Here is a 15,791-nt window from a genome sequence, read left to right on the forward strand (position 1 = left end):
GACAAGGTACAGCTGCGACCACACCCTGCCTTCCTTCCTAAGGTGGTGTCTGCCTTCCATGTCAACCAAGACATCTTCCTCCCGGTCTTCTATCCGAAGCCGCACACTTCTCGACAGGAACAACAGCTGCACTCCCTAGACGTTCGCAGGGCCCTCACCTTTTACATCGAACGAACAAAACCTTTTAGGAGGACATCCCAGCTGTTCGTAGCTGTGGCAGACCACCCAGCGCATCTCGTCCTGGATCACATCATGCATCCATGCGTGCTATGACTTGGATGGTGTCCCAATTACGCACCTTACTGCCCACTCTACTTGGGCTCAAGCTTTGTCCTCCGCCTTCCTGGCTCATGTACCCATATAGGAAATATGTAGGGCGGCAACTTGGTCATCGGTATATGCTTTTGCTTCCCACTATTCACTAGTCCAGCAGTCAAGAGGTGACGCGGCACTTGGCTCAGTGGTTCTGCACTCCGCGACATCTCACTCCGACCCCACCGGCTAGGTAAGGCTTGAGAGTCACCTAACTGGAATCAATATGAGCAAGCACTCGAAGAAGAAAAGACGGTTACTCACCTTTGTAACTGTTGTTCTTCGAGATGTGTTGCTCATATCCATTCCAAATCTGCCCTCCTTCCCCTCTGTCGGAGTAGCCGGCAAGAAGGAACTGAGGGGGCTCTGGGACCGCTGGGGTATATATCCGGCACCATAAGGTGCCACTCTAGGGGGTGCCTCAGCTGACTCACCGAGTGTTGCTAGGGTAAAAATCTTACGACGATCGTGCATGCAGCGTGCATACACCCTAATAGGAATGAATATGAGCAACACATCTCAAAGAACAACAGTTACAAAGGTGAGTAATCGTCTTTTATGCAGGGCCAGCTGGACCATGGGTCAGCCCAACATGCTGCACTGAATGCAATTTATCAGGTTCTGAAACAATATAAGCATTCCCCACGACCAGTATCTATTTATGCTGATAGCTACTTTTGTGTAAAGGGAATTCAGTTCTGGATGCAGGACTGGAAAAGAAATGAGTGGAAGGCGGCAGATGGCAAAGATATTGCATCTCTAGATGAATGGAGGTGGATTTATCAGTGGGTAACAGAGAATCCTAAGCAACTGAAAATCCGGCATGTACAAGCCCATAACAAAAGAACAAGCGCGGAAGCCACCTGGAACAGTCGGGGAGATAACACAGCCCAGCAACACAGTATAGCAGTTGTAACTAGAAGCCAAGCTAAAGGCATCCCTACTGAGGCCCCTGAACCAACGGATGACGCTCTAAATCCCCGAACTCCAGGAAAGGAGGAGAGGCAGTAACTGATTCATGTAGCCCATCAGTTCATGCAGGAGGGAGTAAAGGGAACCTTGAATGGGGTGAAACAAGTTGCAGAATGGAAAACCCTGGAGGAGGATGTTAGAACATGAGTAAGGAATTGTATACGGTGTGCACAGCATAAAGCACAGCCTCCTCATTGGCAACCCATGATGCCCCAACAGAGACTCGGGCCCTGGCATTGATTTTATTGACAAGTACAAGGTTTGGCAATCCCTGTTCTTGGGGGCCTGTGTCCCCCAGACATTTCAAGATGTTTTGGGAAAGCCCACTGCCATCTCCCCCCGATAACGGATACCTCCACTCTAGCCAATCAAGTGTGGATCCCCATCCAGGAACTGGGAATTCCCTTAGAATGGTATGATAAAAAACACAAATTGAATTCTGAAGCCTCAAGGGAATACTGAGATCTATGCCTGGGAAGGGGATGTGGGACTCAAGGTTCACCTTACAAACATCACAGGAATACCAAACCAATGGGAAATAGGGGTGGGGACACCACCTGGAATGCCTGTTACCCATGATGACCATATCAGTGGGATGAGCCTGTTAAGACAGGAACAATACTAACTGTCATAGCAGGATCCTGTCCAATACCTAACGGACATTCAAACCTTTGGTTCCCAGACACATGTACTAAGATTTGGACCAAAGATATGACGTTTGGACCAAAGAAGCTCTGATCAGGATGAAGAAGCCCAAGTTGTTTATAACTCAAAGTGACCCTATAAGGGTCCTTCTAAATCCATTGCTAGTAGAGATTAGATTTTATATGCATTGGACCCAGTTAAATGTGTCAAGAGTGGAGCCAAAATGTTTGCCCTATGCCCTTCCTCTTTTGAAAGCATGGATAAAGACACACCGAAGCCCCTATGGCCGAACCAGGCGAGATGTAGCAGATACGATATTAGGAGGGGTTGGCTTTGGAACGAGGATTATGAATATGGTAGATTTAGAAGTAATTAAGAAATAAATTGAGGCCTTATCACAATTACAGGAGTCTCTTATAGACACACAGGCAGATGCTAATGTGGATTTGGTGCAAACAGGCCTAGGCAATCTGAAAGCAACATGGACTTTGTGGAAATGGTTAAACACCACCACCAGGATGGAACTGGGAAATAAAACTGCCTTGGCTATGGGATGGACTGAAATGCAAATTCTTAGTTTAGCATCACTTGAATATGCAACGTTCTGGGTAAGGGTAAGTTTTAGGATAAGCTATAATGTCTATGTAACAGAGTGCTGGCCAGGAGACCTGGCCAGGCCCCTGTTAGCCCCAGCTCCCATTAAGGGGAATTAATTGGAGCTGGCAGGGTGTGGTTCATTGCCGGGCTAAGGAAGGAACACCTGTGGGTTTTATGGCCCGTCATCAGCAGGAGCAGACACAGCAGGCCCTGCAGAACTTCCAGCAGGCCCATCAAGCGGAGAGATAGGCCTTTCTGGCCTGGCAGGAGGAACAGCAGCAGAGCCTGCAGGATTTTATCCGCGAGCAGACCAGCGTATAGGGGCAACACACGAGTGGCCAGGCCCAGCCGCACCGCAGAGGAGCCAACAGACACAAAGGGAGAGGTTTGGGTTGGATGGTGGGGGGGGTCGCTATGTCAGATGATGATTTGAGGGCCAGCACCAGCTCCTCCTCATCTACATCCTCCAATAAACAGACGAGAAAGAGACAAACACCCCTAAGAAGAAGGAAAGCAAAGTCAGCCTGAGTAAAAACTCCAAGTTCCTCCAAACAGTGCCAAGAAGGTTCAGAAGGAATTGGCTGACATCACCTTAGATCCATCTCCCAATTGCAGCGCTGGCCCCAAAGGCGATAACATTTATGAATGGAGATCAACTATTCTAGGACCTCCAAGCCCCAGTTTTCTTCCTTGATATCACATTGACACCAGAACATCCCTTCAAGCCTCCAAAGGTTACTGTTCGGACAAGAATCTATCACTGTAACATTAACAGCCAAGGAGTGACCTGCCTGGATATTTTAAAAGACAACTGGAGTCCAGCACGAACTATTTCTAAAGTTCTCCTGTCCATCTGCTCCCTTCTTACAGACAGCAACCCTGCTGATCCCCTGGCTGGAAGTACTGCCACTCAGTATATGACTAACAGAGCAGAGCAGGACAGAACGGCCAGACAGGGCACCAAACGACATGCTCCATATAATGGATTTTTGTCCAACTCTTGAATTATTTGTCGGTGGTGGAAAGAGCTGCTTCTTGGTTTTGAAGTAGGGGGAGGGAGGGGGCTGGTAAAGAGGAGGGTATTTCTAGAACAGATTTTATTCTGTCTTTTATTTCCTAAGATTTTGTTGTTGTAACTTCAGGCATCTTGCTACAGTAGACAGCTCAAATTGGGAAGAGCATATTTTCAGAGAATTGACCAAGGCTTGGGGAGTAGCTAAGGAAGAGGCGTTTAAAAGAATAGTGGGGAGAGGCCCCAGCTGAAGGGAAGTAGCAGCAGAGAGCTTGGGAGCAGTAAAAAAACCCTTGGAAAAGTGTAACCCCCTTTGAATGGTGGCATTTTCCAGTGTACTAGCCCCTGAGTACTTAGGCAGATTTGTATGTACCTGCTCCAGTGATTAAAGGAACAGCAGAGAGGTCTGGAAGAACTGAAGCAACCCACTGAGGAGCCAGCGGGACAATGGAAACGGGGACGCAGGGAGAGGCCCAGGCCCCACAACTCTTCCATGGATTTCACTTGAGGCACTTCCCTTTGCTCCTTTAGTGAGACGCAGCTCCGGCCCGCCCGGGCACTAGGCTGTAGAACTAGGAGCTGGCTGGAGAAGAATGGAGCTCAAGGGGGGGTCCCCCACCCCCCGCAATGCTACAGCCTGACTCCAGAGTCACTAGCGATGAAGCAGAGGGCTGAGCTCCTTGGGGCAGAAAACCCTCTCCCGGGCCAGGGATCACACTAAATTGATAAGATCTGCATTTTAATTTTATTTTAAATGAAGCTTAAATATTTTAAAAACCTTATTTACTTTAAACCCAATAATAGTTTATTTATATAATATAGACAGAGAGAGATTAGCCCCTGCTCAGCCAGCCCCAATCAGGGGAAATAGATTGGGGCTGGGGAGAAGCCTGGTGCCTGGCCGTTAGAACTGGCTGCACCTGCGGGCCTGAGGGTTCAAGGGCTCTAAAGGCTGGCTGGCAGCCAGAAGACGGGGGGAGATGGCCAGGAGAAGGTCAGTCTCTAGGCTGGGGGCAGACTCTGGGTGGAAGAGGAGACTGTAAGGCCTGCTCTGTATACAGCATATCATTGGTGGTGGGAGAACATGTGTAAATAAAGCCATGGGTGCTGCAGAAGAAGCAGCCTCTCTGTGCTTTATTGGGGAGGCAGTGGGCCCCAGGAAGAGGGGCAGGCAGAGGACCTGTTACAGTATTACTGGCAATGGAAACCTTAAATTACAGTGAACTTGGCACACCACTTCTGAAAGGTTGCCAACCCCTGGTCTAGAGTGACCATATGTTGTACTAAGATTCTATTGTTTTTTTTCCCAGTGAGTCAGTATAGCTTTTGCCAGTCCAGAGGTTGGCAGCCAATGTCTTACGTTTTCACAATGTTTTGTCCAACATAAAGTAAATACATGGTTAATAGGAGTTAAAAAGGCCAGGGACACTTCCTTGTGAAGAATCTGTGCAGCAGATCATGCTAGAGCTGTGAAAATGTCAGTGTTTGATGGAACTTTAGAAGCAGTGATTTATCATGTATTTCTGGCAGTGCCCAAAATGTGCTGCTATTGCTAATGTCTTTCCAAACAAAAATAAGGCACAATAGGACTTCTGTAATATTTCCGTGCTACCTTAATCTGGATGAGATGATTCTGTGCTGACTTCATTTTGGTCACTTTGTGCTTTACCTATGAGTAAAATTAGGGTTATATTTCCCACTACTTGGAAACCCAGCTTATTAAACTGGATAATGCCATTGATCTATTTACAGTATAAGGTTGATAGAGAGTTGTGACTAACATTAAGACTAATGCCCACTATACATTTAAAAGTGCCTTTGTAAAAATGACATGGGTTTCCAACTCTACTGTGTCTCAGTCAGGGCAGAGCACTTTGAGGTGTCTTCACACTAGCTCAAGTTCACAGGTGCACGGCTATCCTATAGTAGTTATTTTAAATAATATTTCTGATAATCTGACAAATTTAAACAGTTATTTCTTTAAAAAAACACCCTTATAAGTTATGTCGTATCAAAAACAACTTTCTGGGTCACAAAAAAGAAAACAGAAAGATGAAATAGGATTAGTTGTACAAGCACAGAAGGGTTCTATACTTAAGTTTGTACGTCATGAAAACAACGAAGTTGATCAAGATCATCAAGTAACTGCCAAGGAATTTTTTTATGCAGACGAAGCTCAAGAAACGCAACACCACACAGAACAATCATTTGAAACAGATGCAGACACAAAACAAGAAATTACAACAGTTGAAACTGTACTAGCATGGGATACAGATGACACTGGCACATGGCCACAATCTTTAAACAACGAATTCTGTGCCATTATACCTGAGAAAGGCCCTGTGAGGAAAAAAAGGTCTTGAATATCCTAAAGACATTAGAAGTAGGAAATTCACAGAAAACAGTTACTACAAAGACTTTCTAATGGTAAAATTGTGAACAGACGGTGGCTTGTGTACTCTAAATGCAAGGATGCTGTATTTTGAAGGGGTCAACAAACATGTGGACAAGGGGGATCCAGTGGACATAGTGTACTTAGATTTCCAGAAAGCCTTTGACAAGGTCCCTCACCAAAGGCTCTTACGTAAATTAAGCTGTCATGGGATAAGAGGGAAGGTCCTTTCATGGATTGAGAACTGGTTAAAAGACAGGGAACAAAGGGTAGGAATTAATGGTAAATTCTCAGAAGGGAGAGGGGTAACTAGTGGTGTTCCCCAAGGGTCAGTCCTAGGACCAATCCTATTCAACTTATTCCTAAATGATCTGGAGAAAGGGGTAAACAGTGAGGTGGCAAAGTTTGTGGACGATACTAAACTGCTCAAGATAGTTAAGACCAAAGCAGACTGTGAAGAACTTCAAAGAGATCTCACAAAACTAAGTGATTGGGCAACAAAATGGCAAATGAAATTTAATGTGGATAAATGTAAAGTAATGCACATTGGAAAAAATAACCCCAACTATCCATACAATATGCATAGGGGCTAATTTAGCTACAACAAATCAGGAAAAAGATCTTGGAGTCATCACCTGCATCCCAGGTCCAGGATGCTGAACACCACCCTGCTGCTCCCAAGAAGGATGCCACCTGGATCCCTGCGAGGATCCAGGACCAGGATGCTGATGGCCGCCCTGTCGAGAAGGACGCTGCCGGAGGAGCCCCCCAGAGGACTGAGGACCAGGACGCTGAGTGCCACCCCGCCGGGAAGGACGCCACCGGAGGAGCCCCCCAGAGGACTGAGGACCAGGATGCTGAGTGCTGCCCTGCCGGGAAGGATGCCACCAGAGGAGCCCCCCAGACAGCCCGGGACCGGGACGCCGACCACTGCTCCGCTGTTCCAGAGAGGGATGCTCCGGAAGGAACCACCACCTCAACCCCACACTCTGAAACTCCTTACCACCCGCCTGTCCGGAGGAGGGCTGCTTGAAGGGGAATGGACTCCAGAGCCCTGGATCTCAATGCCACACGCTGTCCTTCCGGGCAAAGAGACATCGTAGCCAGTGAGTCCAGCACACCCCCAGGAGCAACTTCACTTCCTCAAGATTCTCCACCAGACCCAGAGAAATCACCTGGTGAGTCTGCAGGCACAACAGGGGTCCACCCCACGGAGGATGAGGCAGGGGACGACGACCACATCTACCTCCAGTACCCGCTCCCTACAAGTCTCCTCCTCTGCCCCTTCTGCCTCCCCGTCCATGGATTCCAGACCCTCAGGGCCCTCAGCAAGCACGTTCGCAGGACCTACAACAAACGGATTGCTTTCTGGTGTAGCCGCTGCAATGCCCCCTTCGAGACCCAAAAGAAATGCAAGTCCCATCATGCCACATGCATGGGACCCCTCACGATCACGAAGGTGAAACCTGCTGACGTCCTGCGGGCTCCAACCCCGACCCCCACCGATGGTCCAGCTTCAGCACCCCAACCAGCATCCCCACTGTCACGGCAGGTAACGGGGGGACCAACCGCTAATTGAGGAAAGCGCAACCCCCGCCTCAAGGACTGACGATGCCACCAAAAGGACCAGCCCCATCTCCAGAATCCCCATGCTGGACCCTGCTGTGAGGGGAATCACTGCCACCTCCCAGGTCAAACACCTCACCAGATGCCTCAGCGAGCTCATAAAAAACATCGGGCGCAACACGGCCATGAGACAGGGCAGCGCTCCCCCACAGGTAATCTCATGTCGCCCTGCCATACGAGCAACTAACACTGCCCCCCAGGCCACACGGCGAGACCCAGCCGATGGAGGAGCCTCCCCCAGTCCCCAGTTCCCACAGCCGGACCTGCCCCCAGGAGACCCAACACCTCCTCCAAGATTACCCAACGAGCCTCCGACCGCCAAAACCCCCATGCCTCACCAAGGACCCCTCAGCCAGATACCGCCTGCAGACAGCCGCATACCACCTGCAGAAGAACTTGAACCATCCCCAGCGCTTCCAGACAGAACCGTGCCCCCACAAAGCCCAGCACCGGTGCTTCCAGAACTCCACTTTCTCCTGGAAGATCCAGCGCTGGCTCAGAGACACCGAGAGCGCCCCCCCCCCACATCAGGACCCCCGCCTCAGGGCCCACCTGAACACCGCTCCCCAGGTCAAGGAACAAGGAGGCCAGAAACTGTCTCTGCAGCACCTGAACCCGTGGAGACACTGCAGCAGGAGGAATGACAGCCACGAGCGAGGGTCTCCACACCATGGCAATCCACCTGGGTGGGAGAACTGGCAAAGGCCGAGGACTTTGAGACATTCAACAGCCTGATGGACAGACTGACTGCAGAACTCTCTGTGGAAATTACTGCCAGAAGGAAGGAACCCCAGGAGGCCTCACAGGCCATGCGCAGATTCCCCGCGCCAGGCCATAACAACACCGCCAGAGAAAGCAGGAGAGGGCATGTCGGCCGCCACTACGATCCAGCGGGTGCATCCCCTATACAGAAACTATACAGGATGAACCGGCCGAAAGCCATGAGAGAGATCCTCAACGGGACTTCCTCATACTATGCCATCCAGCCTGAAAGACTCCACTCCTACTTCAAGGACATGTTTGATAATGAGGCCCAGACCGACTTGCGACACCCAGAGTGCCTTCTCCTGCTACCCCGGATCGACCTCACGGAAGATCTGGAGCGAGATTTTTTCCCCCCAAGGGGTGCAGGCAAGGCTGATAAAGGACCAAAAACACCGCCCCTAGAAAAGATGGTATCCGCTACCACCCACTGAGGAAGCAAGACCCCAGCAGCTTGGTGTTTGCTGCCATCTTCACCAAATGCAAGCAGTTCCATCGCGTTCCTTGCTCCTGGAAAAAGTCCATGACCGTCCTCATTCACAAAAAAGGGGAACGAAACGACTCCAGCACCTGGAGGCCCATCTCCCTCTGCTCCACTATCTACAAGCTATACACCAGGTGCCTCGCCGCAAGGATCACGGAGTGGTCAGTTTGAGGGGGTGCTGTCAGCTCAGTCCAGAAGGGTTTTGTGTCCTCCGAGGGATGCCACGAGGATAACTTCCTCCTTCAGATGGCCATCCAGGAGGCCAGGAGGTCCAAGAGGCAGTGCGTAGTAGCGTGGCTTGACCTGACCAACGACTTTGGGTCCATACCCACCACCACATCTTTGCGATCCTGGGAGAGTTCGGGATGCTGGCTACCTTCATCCAGATCCTCCGGGACCTCTGCAAGGACTGCACCACCACTATCCATGCCACGGACGGAGAGATGGATGCCATCCCCATCCGCCGCAGCGTGAAACAAGGATGCCCTCTCAGCCTCATCATTTTCAACCTGGCCATGGAACCGCTCATCTGAGCCATCTCCAGCGGCCCGACCGGTTCGACCTGCATGGCAAGAAAATCAGCATTCTGGCCTACACGAACGATCTGGCCCTGGTCGCCGACAGTTCGGAAAGCCTCCAGCAAATGCTCAACATCACCAGCCAAGCCGCCGAGTGGATGGGCCTGCGTTTCAACCCCAAAAAGTGCACCTCCCTCCACATCGACAGTGGCACCAGGGCGCTGGTCCGGCCGTCGTGGTTCCTTATCCAGGGCGAGTCCATGACCTCCCTCGAAGAGGGAGAGATATACCAACACCTCGGCACACTCACAGGAGTCCACATCCGGCAGACCCCTGAAGACACCATCGCGGAGATCCTGCGAGATGCAGCCCAAATCGACTCCTCCCTGCTCGCCCCTGGCAAAAGATCAACGCCCTCAACACCTTCCTGATTCCCCGCATCTCCTTTGTCCTCGGGGGATTGGCCGTGGCCAAGGTGCCCCTGAACAAGGCCGACAGCACCATCAGACAGCTGGTGAAGAAATGGCTCCACCTTCCCCACAGGGAGTGCACGAACATCATCTACATTTCCCACAGGCAGGGTGGTGCCAACGTACCTCGGATGGGTGACCTGTGCAACGTGGCGGTGATGACCCATGCCTTCCACCTCCTGACGTGCCCGGACACAACAGTGAGGAGCATCGCACAGGCGGCCGTACGGGGCACAGTCAGGAAATGCATCGACAGGGCCCCCTCCAAGCGGGACGTCGCCAGTTACCTCAGCGGCTCCCTGCAGGCTGAGTTCGGGAGAGAGGGGGGAGACCTGTCCTCTCCCTGGTCCCGTGCCGACAACGCCTCGAGAGGTCTAGGTAAGAGGATAGGCTGCTACTGGAAGTGGTGCAAGGAAAGCCAGGAGCTGGGAATACTGGTGCCACGCGTAAAGACCCCAGGCCACACCATCATCACCCCGACCGCCAAAGCCATGCTAGAAAGGTCCCTGAAAGATGCCATCCGCTGCCAAGATGGCGAGAACCTCAAGCGGAAACCGGACCAGGGCAAGGTGTTCAAGGTGTCCAGCAAGTGGGACACCAGTAACCACTTCCTCCCCAGGGGTGAACTTGGTAAAGCTGCCGACTGGCGGTTCACCCACAGGGGCCAACTCAACTGTGTTCCCCTCAACGGAGCCATCCGCCACGGCAACTGGGACAAGCGCTGCAGGAAGTGCGGCTACATGAATGAGACCCTGCCACACGTCCTCTGTGGATGCAAGCAGCATTCCGGAGCCTGGCGGCACCACCACAATGCCATCCAAAACTGGCTATTGAAATCCATCCCACCATCCCTGGGAAAGATCACCGTCGACTCCACCATCCCCGGGACAGACAGCCGACTGTGACCCGACATCGTCGTGATGGACACAGAAAAGAAGAAGGTCCTCCTGGTAGACGTCATGGTGCCTTTCGAAAACCATTCACCGGCCTTCCACGAGGCCTGAGCACGGAAGGAGTCGAAGTACGCCCCACTGGCCGAGACCCTGAGAGCCCAGGGCTATGAAGTCCAGGTACACGCCCTGATCGTGGGAGCCTTGGGCTCATGGGACCCTCACAATGAGCCGGTTCTGAGAGCATGTGGGGTCAGTCGACACTACGCCCGGCTCATGAGACAGCTTATGGTGTCCGACACCATCAGGTGGTCCAGAGACATTTATACAAACACATCACCGGACACCACCAATACCACACTGAGTAATCGAGACAGCCGACCAGGGAAATAACCCACTTCCTTCCCTAACGGACCAAGGGACGCACCCCACCCATGTACCTATCTGCTCTACCGATACTGAATTGGATTCCTTATTCATTCCATGGGTGGCGTACCTGAGCCCATTTATCCACTGACACTTTAAAAACCCTTGCACCCCAATCTGGGTCTATGCCAGTTATGCAATATGTATGTATCTTTTCATCCTTGCAAACGATATCTGTAACCCCCCATAAAACAAGCCTGACCCCAGATGTACAGTACCTTCCCTCTCAACCTGTGTATATTTCAGTTCAAACATTTACTGTAATAAAATTTTTCAATCAGTTCTCTGAAGATGTCCACACAGTGTGCAGAGCCGGTCAAAAAAGCAAACAGGATGTTAGGAATCATTAAAAATCAGATAGCGAATAAGAAGGTGAATATATTATTGCCCTTACATAAATCTGTGTTCAGATGTGGTCGCCTCATCTCAAAAAAGATATACTGGCACTAGAAAAGGTTCAGAGAAGGGCAACTAAAATGATTAGGGGTTTGGAACGGGTCCCATATGAGGAGAGATTAAAGAGGCTAGGACTCTTCAGCTTGGAAAAGAGGAGACTAAGGTGGGATATGATAGCGGTATATAAAATCATGAGTGAGGTGGAGAAAGTAGATAAGGAAAACGTTATTTACTTATTCTCATAATACAAGAACTATGAGGTCACCAAATGAAATTAGTAGGCAGCAGGTTTAAAACAAATAAAAGGAAGTTCTTCTTCACGCAGCGCACCGTCAACCTGAGGTTGTGAAGGCTAGGACTGTAACAGCGTTTAAAAGAGAACTGGATAAATTCATGGAGGTGAAGTCCATAAATGGCTATTAGCCAGGATGGGTAAGGAATGATGTCTCTAGCCTCTGTTTGTCAGAGGATGGAGATGGATGGCAAGAGAGAGATCACTTGATCATTACCTGTTAGGTTCACTCCCTCTGGGGAACCTGGCATTGGTCAGTGTCCGTAGATAGGATACTGGGCTAGATGGACCTTTGGTCTGACACCGTACGGCTGTTCTTACGTTATGTTCTAGCACCCCTAAGGACAGGACAATTGATTAAATGGAAACCAGGACAGGATGACAGAGGTGTATTGGAATGTTTACAACACAAGATAACACCAATTAAGAATCAGAGGGGTAGTCGTGTTAGTCTGGATCTGGATCTTTGCTGCCTTTACCAATTAAGAAGTAACTGGTCATAAACTGACACTGCAAAATCCATAGACTTCAACAGAGGAAAAAGAACGATAAGAACAGGGTGCTTTGCCATGGGACTTTGGGTTCGTCCTGCCACACTCCAGGAGCATCGGATCGCGACCAACAGAGCCTGGCTCCCCTCTGCGACCAATCTGGCTGGCCACTAGATTGATCCAGACTCTGGACTGGTAACTATAAACATCGATTGGCAAGACTCTGTGCATGGTGTGTGTAACTGAAAAGCATATGCTAGCTGCTGTAGTCTTAATAAATGCAGCGTTTTTGTCTTCTCCCCTAAAAAAGATCCCGTGTGCTTCGTACAGCATAACACCGTCTTCATTCATACCAGCAAATATTGTATTGATCGTTTCTTTCTGTGTGGCGCAATCAGACAAAACACGAGGAGATTATAAGGCAGCATTATTACACTATGAAGTATGGTGCTGACTGCATTGAGCCAATTGGCAGTTAGTTCCATTTCACAAAGCGCAGTTATATTGTGTGAAAAGATTAGATTCAGCTACTGAATCAATATTAAGACAGCTGCATATGAATCTTTTTGTGTTTGATGCTTAGAGTTTCAAATGAAATGGCCCCAGCTCAGCTATGTAAATAAAATGAAACCATATTCACCATATCGATATACGGCTTTTGTCTTCTGCTAGAAGAATATCATGATGAATTACAAGTGTTATTTTCCCAGCTTATCTTCTTTCCTCTAAGGATCTCAAATCATTTTCCTCATATTAATTACACATCACAACACCGCTTTGAGGTAGGTGACTTGTTATGCCCATGCTACAGACTGGTAGTTTGAAATACAGAACGGTAAGCAACATGTCCCAAACTCAGTGGTAGAAATAGAAAAAGAACCGAGGAACCAGGACTCTCAGTCCTCAGCCATTAAACAGGCTCTTTCATTTCAGCAGGAAAAATGTCTCACTGGGACATCCAGATCTGGCTGAAGTTCTCTGGATTTTGAGTTTGATGTTTGCAGTTTTTTAACCAACCAACTCTGAAAAGCAATGTAGGAACTGTCACACCAAGGAAACTGGGGGGGGGGGGGTGTTTTGTTTTTAGAACTACAAATTTCAAACATATATTTTAATAGGTAATTACATGAAAACGTATGTAACCATTAAAATGAGCTAGTAAAAAGAAGTGACACTAAAAAACTTAGAGAACATTCTGCACCCCTATAACGTGGGACAATGGCTACCCTGAACGCAGGATTTAGCCCTAGTAAGAGCACATTTAAACCAGCCAGGGCTTCATAGTTTCCAGTAAGAGGGTTCCTATCTAAGAAACATCTCCTACAAGCCTGGTTCTATTCCCTCCTGAACCAGCTATCTCCAAGTCCCCCGGTGGAGCCAGAACTTACGCTGCTGGAGCCCTACAACTTGACGTGCTCTGAGAGGATCTGGATCTAGGTATCGAATAAGAAAGTTATATTTTGGCTTACAGAGAGCTGTGTTGCAATACTGATGTGCAGGAGTTTATTCCCAATATTGTTACTTCCAGACAGGCCATGCTATTGCAATGCTCCTTAAAGTCAGCAAGGCTCAGGACCATTCTGATTGTTAGTGGCAACAAACTCAATAGCTAAGGATATGCTACATGAGCTTACATTTAGAAACACATTAGTGGTCTCTCTGGTTGGAGCCTGGTTGCTGTGGTCCGGTAACACAAATACAAATAGGGACATTTCCCCATCATCTGAATTCAGCACATAAAGTTTGCTCTAGAGAATGTAGCTCTCCACAGAATAAACACAACAAGGTTGGTGGCAATACCCATTGCACAAGGTCTGAGGAGGGGAGGCCAAAACCCAGACCAACCCCAGCCAGCAGAACTCCTTGTTCTCTTGTCCCAGGAGCCAGGCTGACTTTCTTCTATCCCCTTGAGCAAGAGGTCAGAGAAGGCCCAGCTTAACCAAGCTCTTTAAGGCCTAGGTCAGGCTGGGGCCCAGGGGCCTTCAACCCAGAGCAGTTAGCATAGCTGTTGCCCCTTCTCTCTGTCTTGCTCTGCGTCCTTTTCCTGTTTAAATGTAGCCCCAACTCCTTGATGGCACTGGGGCTGTTTTGTACGTAAGCTTCAGGCTACCCCTGCCCCACACACCGGTCTGCCTCAGCCCTGGTTTGGATTCATTGCTTCCCGAGGGAGAGAAAAACGGGTCACATTCTGTTGATTCCAATAGGTTCAATCAAGTGCAGAATTTGACCCAAAATCTTATTCAGTTCTTGGCCTCTGATGAGACTGTCAAAAGAGGGATGCTACACCACCACTTGGGAAGAAAGAAAATGCCAGCTATCCTGGTGGGTTTGGGGATGTGGACATGCATCCAACAAGAGTTGAAACAAGTTCACTAACCTATTGCTGAAACATGAGATTGCCTTTCAAACACTGTCACCATGGGCTGGATTTGAACTAGAGGTGAGAGGAACTAGAGTGCCACTAGTTCTCTCTCTAAGCAATTAAGCCCTTCGCAATCCAAAGAACTATTTTTGATCCTACAAATTGTGGCTAAGTCTTTAGAATAGCATGCAGACAGCCATTTATTCATCCAAATTGTGCTGTCTGATTTGTGCTCTCTTTAGGGTTCATTCAGGTATTCTTTCACCTCTCATGAAATGTCAATGGGACTTGGGCACCTAAGTGCCCGGGTCACTTTTGAAATATACACTTTACAAAATTGTACCTTCGATCCACTTAAATATGAACACTAAAGATCTTCCCGTTTGACCAGCCAAACAGGCAGTAATGCCTACATGAAACCTGCTTACAGTCTGCATTAGAAATTAATCCCGCAACCTGTTAAATCAGTTATCAGCATGGGCCACATTGTTTACTGTCTAGCTAGCCTGTCCCCTATTACGATTTGCTTTTCAAATTCAATCGATTCTGAAATGTTTAAAATGTGCACATTTGCTCCAGTAATTACTGCCAGCTCCAGCGTGTCTATCCTTGTGCACATTGAGTGCAAAGAGATTTTCTAGTTCCATTTTATCTTTGTAGCAATGATTTCACTCTAGCTTTTTAAGACTTTTCAGTGTCCTGTCAGATTGCAACAAGATGAAAAAAGTGAGCAATACTAAAAGAGTAAGATGTACCTATCAAGGTCAAAACTCCTTAGAAGAGCATGCAGAGATGATCACATTCCTACCTGCAAGGAAGTCATGTTGAATAGAAGTATAAATGCCTCAAACCCTCACATAAGAATGCACTGACAAAGGAAGAAATTAAAGAATGCATTGGGATGAATGTGCATGTAGACTGCCCCACTCCTAGAGAGTGTGGGCTGTGGCAGGCCAGGGCACCTGCACAGACAGGGAGCCAATTAGGGAAGGGCTTATTGTGAGTCAATCAGGGCCCAGAGTGGAGACAGCCAATCAGGGCCAGGCTCAGCCGTATAAGAAGGCTGCCCAGGAAGGGAGTGGTCAGTCTGTCCCAGGCCTTCAAGAGGGGAAGGTTGGTCTCCAAGGGTGGGAGACTAGCACTG

The 15,791-nt window shown here is 49.0% G+C and overlaps 1 pseudogene; it reads left to right on the forward strand.

The window, feature by feature from the left end:
* The first annotated feature begins 2,940 nt into the window (after nt 1-2,940).
* LOC123354622 lies at nt 2,941-3,530 on the forward strand (annotated as a pseudogene).
* Nucleotides 3,531-15,791: the final 12,261 nt, after the last annotated feature.

The sequence above is a fragment of the Mauremys mutica genome, chromosome 22, assembly GCF_020497125.1.
Source record: "Mauremys mutica isolate MM-2020 ecotype Southern chromosome 22, ASM2049712v1, whole genome shotgun sequence".
In the NCBI taxonomy this organism is placed as follows: Eukaryota; Metazoa; Chordata; order Testudines; family Geoemydidae; genus Mauremys; species Mauremys mutica.